We start from the raw sequence: 9,555 nt of genomic DNA, 5'->3' as shown, positions 1-9,555 counted from the left end.
AGTAAGCATTGATATTTCCTTTTCAGGTAATAATACAAAAAATTTAAAAAACACTTCAAGATAAGAGGATACTTACGTAGATAGAAAAAAAATCAGAAAGTTCATTCATGAGTAGGAGCAACTGGTTGCAAAAAGAGGTCTGCTTTTATAAAAGGTCTCAATCTCTAGATTCAAGTCTTCTTCATGATCTTCAATCTGTAAATTGTGGTCTCATTCAGAGAAAAATAGACGTAAAAGCTGCAGGCTATTGTTGCTGAGCCCATGGATATAATGCATATCAACAACACGAATGGGACACAAAGATTTATTAAACAAATACAAAGTTTGAGTCAAACAGCATACCTACATTTTTTAGCTAAAATCCTCACTATCCTGTCCTGCAGTAAGCTGTGAAAAAAATGTTAACACACCCATAGTGTTCCATTGACTGTCAGACATGCAGGTCAAGAGAGGAAAAGTCTAGATCTTCTGTTTTAAGTGAGAGGTAGATCCATCCAGCATAGTATAAGATACTTAATGCTTTGAAATGATGTGGCCCAAGGGAAGCGTAAAGTTAAAAAAAGTAATGGTCCTGAAACAATTGACCCTTGTAGGACCATGAGTAAAGAGGCAATAATTCACAGCAGACGGGACCTGAGACAGCAGAAACCTTGGTCATACAAACACAACTGGAACAGATGGCTGCACCAGTCAAGTCAACCAAACCTTCAAGGTAACTAATTAATAGTCTATGAGATTTATAGTCTATGTTTTCTTTATGTATTCTAAGATTACTATTGCTTGTGTATCTCTGTCCTGATACTTTATTGATCACTTCTTGTCGGTTAAGGTTTTATGATGATATTCCCTTTCTCTTCCCCCTGTCTCTTGTTTCACCTCATGTCAGTTCTGTATTTCCTGTTTTAATTTGAAGTCACTTTCCTCGTGTCTCGTCACTTCCTTTCCACCTGTGTCTTTTTCTTGGGTTCCTACGGTGAGGTCGAATTGTCAAATTGGCTTAGGAAGTTTCCTAAATCTTGAAGTCACCCGGAAGTATTTGATCAACAGCCATGATGAGCGCTGTTCGGATTCTCTTAATTGTGCTGTAAAGCGCTTTGACTGGTCAACGAGACTCGAAAAGCACCATACAGTATAAATACAGTCTGTTTACATAGCTTTATGTACATAGAGTTTTTTTAAATCCAATGAGACATGGGAAAATCTCACCTTCTACAATATGGGACCTTTGAAATGAATCCTGCCTTGTAAAGTCCACATTCATTATTGGCAATGTGGAATTATTATTCTGACAGAAGTTGCAGAGGTCTTGACTATCTGCCACTCAAAAAGTAAATATCACTGGTCACACTGGGTTTTTTAGAAAGCTAGAATACAGGTAGTCAGGTGAAACCTTTTATCTGTTCAAGCTGCATGTCACATCTTGTTCAGTGTTACCTTCAAGATCACAAGAGTGCACAGGGGTATAGGGCAGGCCAGACACACACACACACACACGCACGCACATTGGTCTTGAAAAAGATGGCGGGCGAAGATGGAGTTGCGACCAAACATGAAGCACAGATTCCACAAATTGACTCTTACTCCATGAACAGTCCAGCAGCCGTACTCACACACAAAATAATTGCTTCGTGTTGAGAACAAAGATAAATAATCTTCTCTTTAGTGTCTCTGCAGCATCCTCCAGAAAGTGTCTGAGAGGAAATCATGAGGAAAAATATTTTTATTCTCGGCAAAATGTTCTTCATTACATCGACTATGAACAGCAAGCTTCCAGACGGAGGCAATGGAAGCATCTGTCAATTGAAAGTAGCTTTTCCAACTTGTGTCATCTCTGACCTTCTTCTCGTTGCCTCCAGTTCTGCCCTTAATGCAGCGAAAAAGGTCAAAAGCACAAACTTTCATCAAATTTGTTTGGCCAATAAAAGTCAAGCCGCACGACCATAGACTGCTTCTTAATTGGCAGCTCGGCAGAGCGCTAATGGGATTGAGGCAAAGGAGAGCCATTTTTTAATGGTCCTCTTCAGACTGAGGACTTGTTCTATACTCATAATCAAATTGTCAGGGGATAATCCCTGTGACTGAGCAGCGAAATCGTTTTGTGGTTGGCAGGAACATGGGACGGAGAAGCCTGTACCTTTGGCTTTAATCATCTGCAGCATTTGCCACAGAGGATTACACTTGAAGTTTGAGTTACTGAAAGAATACTTACTGTGTACAGAACTAAACTGTTGCCGTAACCACCGGGAAAGACCACTGATCAACGAAATGTTTAATAAGTTCTCATGACATTCAGTTGTGGTGAGTGTTACAAATGCAACAGCGTCCGATTTCAGATCTAATAAGGATCAGTTGTTAGTGTCAGCGTTCTGATTGTGCGCCCTGATATATGTCTACTGTATACACAGTACTGTACTACAATGCGAGCTCTCTTCTTTGAACCCATGAAGTAAACATCACAGATTTATGCCTCGGAGCACAGAGGTCAGTGTAAGGGTAATGGTCACTGTGTTGTGAAATCCAAGGCTGGACGGTTTCTACGGGGAACATCAGATACCATGTGCCTGCCTTTTTTTTTCTTGGAAACATCAGGGAAACTCTGTTAGTGATGAGCTTTTCCAACATGATGTTTAACCGTGACAACAATCTTAAAACAACAAATACAAAAAGATTAAGTGGTCACACATTTTAAGTGTGTGTGACTGTTTTTCCATTCTGATGGATGGGTTGTTAGATGTTTTCAATTTCCCAATGTCAAACTTAATCATTGAGCTAATTCAATTGGTTTTTGATTGTCTGTTACCACGCGGCTGACGTCGATGTTTCGCAACCACATGTGAAGCCTTCACACACAGTCCTCTTATTTGTCCAAGGCTTTCCATAAAAGCAGAGCCTGTTTCCTGGCCCCCACGTTGATTCTGAGAATTTTTTATTATGTCTGTTATGTCTATTTCTCTTGTGGTGTCCTTTTTTTTCAATCTCTTGTGCCATATCGGCGATGGGCTCTGCGACAGTTCTTCAACACAAGCGAACACTTTGGGGGGTTTTCTGCAGCAAGAGCGTCCCTTTTAACAGAGCTCATTTGTCCTTGCAACTCATCCAGTTTGGCTACATGTTTCGAGGGGTAATGAGCCTTGAGATTGGTCTTTTTCATCACCGCGAGGGAGCCCCCCGCAAAACTGGGCACACTGGCTTGTCGTTTACTTTTAATAATTGTTCGTCTGTTTCTCTCGGAGAACGTGGCGTTCCCCATCTACTTTTCTTGTCTTGACAGTTTCCATTAAGCTTGTCGGCGATGACACGTAGCTGATTGCAAATGGGTTTCGTACATTGACTTTGACCCTAACATGCATACACCCACAAGGGACCACCCTGAAGTACATGTAACTATATCATGTTTTATTGTTGTCATTTATAGCAGGGAATTTAATTGATGCAATGAGAATTTTGGGGGGATATCTGAGTTGCTTTTGTCTGTATTTATGAACTGCTTTGTGTGCACATACATTACTTAAATGGTGGAAGAAAGTTTTGGCTACTTTTAGGTTTATCATTGCCCATATGTGAAAGCCCCATGCATGCAGTACTTTGACATGAATACACACACAGTATACACTCGTACACACATCCATTACAAACCACAAAAATCTGATATGAATCCCTCTGGGAGGATTAGGGTTCATATTTAAAAATAGACACAGTGTTGCTGAACAAATTATCCACAACAAGACTCTGTTTAGAAAAAAGAGTGTGAGATCACTTAAACTGAGGTACATTACCAATATTGGTCCGCCCACACAGACAGGAAACAATTCTGTCCATTCATCATCACACTCCAGACATGTTTCTATGTTCATATAACCCGTGACACAGCTCCAGGGATCGTATTTTTGATGTAAATATATAGAAATCTTGATTTGATGTTTTTAATATGTTTACTTTTTGTTCTTGCGCTGTTATTTTCTGTTTTCTGTCAGCAGTGCAACTATAATCCATCATGACATTACTAAGCAGACTTTCATGCCATGACTGCAAGTGTCATACATTCCCTGATTGTGGTCAACAGATCTCATAATTTGAGCAGGTTTCTTCGGCAGTTTACGGTGGGTTTTTACAAATCCTCACGGTGAGATTAGACCTATGGGTCCCAAATGTAGAGTCTGCACCTGTAAACAAGATGCATATCTCAATCTGAACAAAATGTTTTCTATTGAAACTGGGGGCGTTTGTGTTTGTTCAACCATTAATAAATGTAATAAAAACAGGAACTGTCCAGTCAGATTGAATTATTGTGATCCCAGATTGCAGTTTACATCCTTGCTTATCTCTAAACATCAATATTGGCAGGAACCACTCTGTAGTCATCTGATTTGCCTTGACACAGTTACGAAAATGAATCAAATCAGAGTGCAGACAGTAAAGATGAAAATAAAAAGTACTTTTCCCCTGATTTTTTGTGAATAAGTATGGATTTGAAAATACCATTTTTTACATTAAGGTAGAACTGTTGTGTCCAATGGGTCACAGTGCAGTTACACTGCTGCTTGTGCTTGAAGGAACTGTGTGTTTTTGTACATGTGCATGTTTGTGTCCAGTGTACACACATTCATTTAGGTATGTGAGTGTTTACATATGTGCACGCACGTGTATGTGCCAAACAACATTCCTGTCTGTATTTACAGCTCAAGTAACATGGCATTGATTGTTGGTCTGGCTTGTACACCAGAGCTACAGTGGCAGCACTGGACCATCTCGAATTACAGGAGCCCGACTTGGTCCAGTTGTTGTTTCAAAGGGGCCAATTCAAGGAATCCTGAAACTAAGTGACGAAATAAGTGTGACACAGGATGTGTTAAATGTTACGATTATGTTTTAGCCTCCGTCTGTCTGTCTGTCTGTCTGTCTGTCTGTTTGTTTGTCTGTCTGTCTGTTTGTGTGTTTGTCTGCTTGCTTGCAGGAATACGCAAAAAGAAGTACTAAACAGATTTCCACGAAACTTGGTGGAAGGGTGGAACATTGGTCAACAAAGAAGTCATTCGTTTTTTGGCGCGGAACTGGAAACAGGGGCAGATCCAGGAATGTTTTTTTCATCATTTCCTCTAACATTGCAAGATTCCCAGGGTATAAAATCACCTTCAAGTTTAGGGAAATCTGAAATGAATTGAAATCTTCAGACAGACCCAGCCGATGGTGCTTATTGTGTCAACAGCACACAGTTACAACTTTAGTACGGCCAGCTGCGAAAAAGACAAAAGGCAAACAAGGAAGCTGTCTCTTGTTATGCCTCGAGTCTATAATTTTTACACTTAAAAAATAATTAATCTTATACATTGATTTAATTTAATTTGGGACATATTCTGCAGCCAGTGACTTATTATGCAGCCAGCCACCAGGGGACGATCGAGATGATTTGGCTTTTTGATGGTTTGGCCCGCTGTCATGTCCTCCATCTTTTTACACATTCTGTCATCAAAACTTTTATTTCTTAATATGTGTTGATGATCTCTGTTTGAATGTTGTAAACTACAATACTACTAATAATAATGTCCCTATCTCTGTAGATGTCTGGTCCTTAGTTCTTGCTCAGTTTTCCTCTTCTCTGTCTTCCAGAGAGTCAGTTGTTGTTGTTTTTTTTTTACCTCCACCCTCACTCTGTATGTCTCCTAGCCTCTCATATGTAATCCTGTTTGAGCTGTTTCCTCATCTGCGATCTGTCACAGAAGGAGTAGGGTCCTGATGTTATCATGTCAATCAGCAGTAGATTTCCTGAGAGGAAAAGCGAGGGAGAGAGAGAGAGAGAGAGAGAGAGTGTTAGTGTGTGTGTGTTCGTGTGAGCGTGTGTGAGTGTGTGTGTGAGCGTGTGTGAGTGTGTGTGATACACTAAGTTTCTGTATCGTAGAGAGAAGAAGAAAGAAAGCCGATTTGGATGTGGACTACTAAAATGAAGCATGAAATTAACCCTGTACACTACAGAAATACACTATACTGTACATTGTAGGCCACTAACCAGCTCTGCGTGCTTTCAGAACTAATTCCATTTAATTGGCTCATCTTTGTTGATATGATCGAACCTTCTCTGTATAAAACAAGTTTTTAACATTTTCTTTTAATAAAGTCCAACAGGTTTACGATGGGGGGTGGTATGATGAATAACCCTCTCAGTTTCTTACTGGCTACTTTGGTTGAGCTGCTTTGTCTATTTAGACTTTCAACTTTTTTTTTTGTCAATCCGGTAAAAGATTGCATTGAAATTGACTTGCAGAATTGCATGTGATAAAACTATGAACACTTGGAATATCTGGGATTATTTGGATCATTATTTCTCTTGCTGCCCAAAGCCTTCATTTGACTTGGAGTCAGACAAAAGGCTATAGCTGTCGCGTTCATTAGTGAGTTACAGCATGAAGCCATTGTTTCCCACATGTTTAAAGTATAATTGTTGGACTTGATGCCTTGTGCAGTGCTGAAATGAACACACTCAGACGTACACCACCGCAATCTATTGGACTCAGATCTTTTCTATCAGTTCCAACCAGAGCGACCGTTCCTCCTCTGTCCTCTCTCCTCAACAAGGTATTTCTATCAATAGGACTGCAGCTCACTGGATGCTTTGTTTTTTTTGTGTTTTTTTTGCATCATTCTGAGTAAAACTCTGGAGACTGAGGGTGAAGATCCCAGGAGATACTCAAATCCGCCTGTCTGCCACTTACAATCAAGTCACAGTCAAAGTCTGTGAGATCACTTTTGACCTCTCGGCTTTCTGCCAGAAAGCTTCACTGGCAGAAAGCCTTTTCTGGCACTTTTATTCATGGCAAGAAATTCAAAGATGTTATATTTTCTCTCTGCAAACTAGCATTCCTTGTAACAGTGGAAAAAAACAGAGAGCCATACCAAATATTACAGGTGGAAATCTCATTATCAGTTAAGGCATATTCAATTGCCAGTTAGCAAAATATTCACACTTTATTGCAGAATTACTGTCAGTTACAGAATGAACAAAAATCAATCACAGATCGACTGTGTACCAGTAAGTTGTTTTTTTGGTCATGGCCCAGTTTTCCTTTATCAATCTTGGACATGCAGTATTGTCTTCCATATGTTGTAACCAGGGGATCAAGCATTTCACTGGCATGCATGTTGATCTATAATAATGACCTTGACCTCTCCATCATCACTGAATTCTTTCCATGACAGATCATCACCACCACTACCCTTCATCCGTACAAGTGAGGTATTTTCCTGGACAACAGTGGTATCTCCAGACATCCATCATCTCCCTTAAGCCAAGTATATGACATGTGATTTACAATAGAAAGATGGCTACAACTGTTACTACTACTGGAGTTTATCCATGTTTTTATTCCACTGCATATATTATACAGTGTTGAGACATAACAAACTTTTGAATACATATGCCGTCACGGTAGTTGATCATCTTGATCCTGCAAAAAGCATCTTGACTTACTTTTCATAAAAATACAGATTTTCTCTTTCAGTAAATCAGTATGCCCGTCTTCATGTTTCTCATATTATTTGGGTGCGAATCCCTGAGGTGCATCCACAGCAAGACGTATCGAAACTTATTACATAACAGCTTGCTTTCAATTCAAAATATTAATTTTCCCATTGCTCGCCTTGCTTCTATGTCTGATGGCACAGCTTCATGTGAGGGGGCTTTTCGTTCACGCTGTCCACTCCCGCAGCATGTACTGACAACATCGCTTGGGTTTCATGATGTCGGTATGTGAACTCTGTATTTCAGTCATATTTATATCCTTTTATCTATCCTTCCTCTGTTTCTGCTCCAAAAGTGAATTGTGACTCCTTTTTTCACACGAGGGGGGCTTGATAGTTGTTGTTTTTTGCCATGTTTAATAAAACAAGAAAAACGGTTGAATCTCAGACCAGAAACTATTATTCAGGCTTTATATGTTGTCCTGATTCCCAAGCCCTCAATGAAAATATAGATTTAGTCTGCAGTAAAAGAATAAACAGTGAATCTGTCATTGAAATCTCTTCCAACAAGCGTTGTTTCAGTTCAGGCTGTAACTCAGGCTCCTCAGCCTGTTTCCCTTGTTTCATGTTTCCCTGGTATCTCCCACTCTCTGTCATGAAGCATGCGTGTGTGTGTGTGTGTGTGTGTGTGTCCCACTCGCTGCAGATCCAAGGCAGCCATGTTTCCTTCACTTTGGAAAAAAAAAGATTTACTTTTTGTTATCTTCTTTGACTTATGCATTAAAAAGCTTATTCCTGAATATAATGAACTGGTCTAGTGATGTACTATAAGAATGATGAGATTCTCACTCTGCACCACATTGTAATGGGCACATACGCCATCATTTCACAAAGTCTGGTCAGTTTATTATTATATTATTTGGAAAAAAATAGCAAATAAACCAACCCGCATGTGGCAGTTGCACTCTCTCCACTCTGCACCTTTTAGGATGTCTGATACTTTATAAAGTCAGTTTGTTAAACTATCATTTGTGAGGTGAATTATGTCCAATGGGAATATCTCAATTTGTCTTTGTGTAATACAGACCCTTGTGTTATAGGTATCACCTTGTTGGTCAGGAACCAGACCTTCTCCTAGACCAAGAACAGGGTGGGTAGTAATGAATCACATCATGTAGTCGTGATTACATAATGGGATTACAAAAAATCTTTATATTTTCTGTTGATCGATGAGGACTGTCTTTATCACATAAATAAATGAATACATTAAATATAAACTTGCTTATTTAACTCTGCCACAGAGGTTTATTTGCTTGTGTAAAATGCCAAGCAAATTACAGATAGTGAATGCCAGAAAATGCAAAATACATTTTATTTGCATGGAAATGTTTTTTAAGATGTTCAAAGAAAGAAGTAATCCACAATGGTTTTTATTTTTTAATAAAATGAAGGACATTACTAATGCTTTGCTAAGTAATTTGTTTTAAGTAACTGACTACATTTCAAAGTAAGTGAGTGACAGAGAGTCAAAGTACCAAAAGTTGATCTCAGTCTATATTGTAAAGAACGGCAAAGCTGCTTTGCAGACGTTGTGTTACAACGGCCAACCTTTCAGTCACCGGAGCAGCCAGACTGCATGGCATTCGTTTTGCACAGATCCAGATCTGGAGACAAAGTGGAAGGGCCCCTGGGGCCACGTCAAGCTAATGATTGTTGCCAAAGGTAATTGGATCTACTCAAGCCCCCTGAAGCACAGTATTAGAAAAATCCTAATCAATGTCACTGGTAAAGAGACCAGGGGTGCTCAGCTTTCACAACCAATTAGATTTAGCCATGCAGCTAAATTCCAATTATTCAAAATGCAGAGAAATCCCCCAGTTCAGACAATAGTCTGTAAAGCTGTTCTCTTTCTCATGAAGTTTTAAGAGGGTAGACAGAGTGACTGTGGGAAACGGTCGTTATTAGAAATAAAGTCTGCGGATTGAACTGAATGTTTTTCCATAATCTTTGACAATGATGTATATAATAAGCAAACCGTTAACAAAATGTTATTTGTAATGTGTTACACAAATCTCTCCCTGTACCAACAGAGAATAACTTTGC

This window comes from Scophthalmus maximus, chromosome 4 (genome assembly GCF_022379125.1).
Source record: "Scophthalmus maximus strain ysfricsl-2021 chromosome 4, ASM2237912v1, whole genome shotgun sequence".
NCBI classification, from domain to species: domain Eukaryota; kingdom Metazoa; phylum Chordata; class Actinopteri; order Pleuronectiformes; family Scophthalmidae; genus Scophthalmus; species Scophthalmus maximus.
This window is presented reverse-complemented; position numbering follows the sequence as displayed.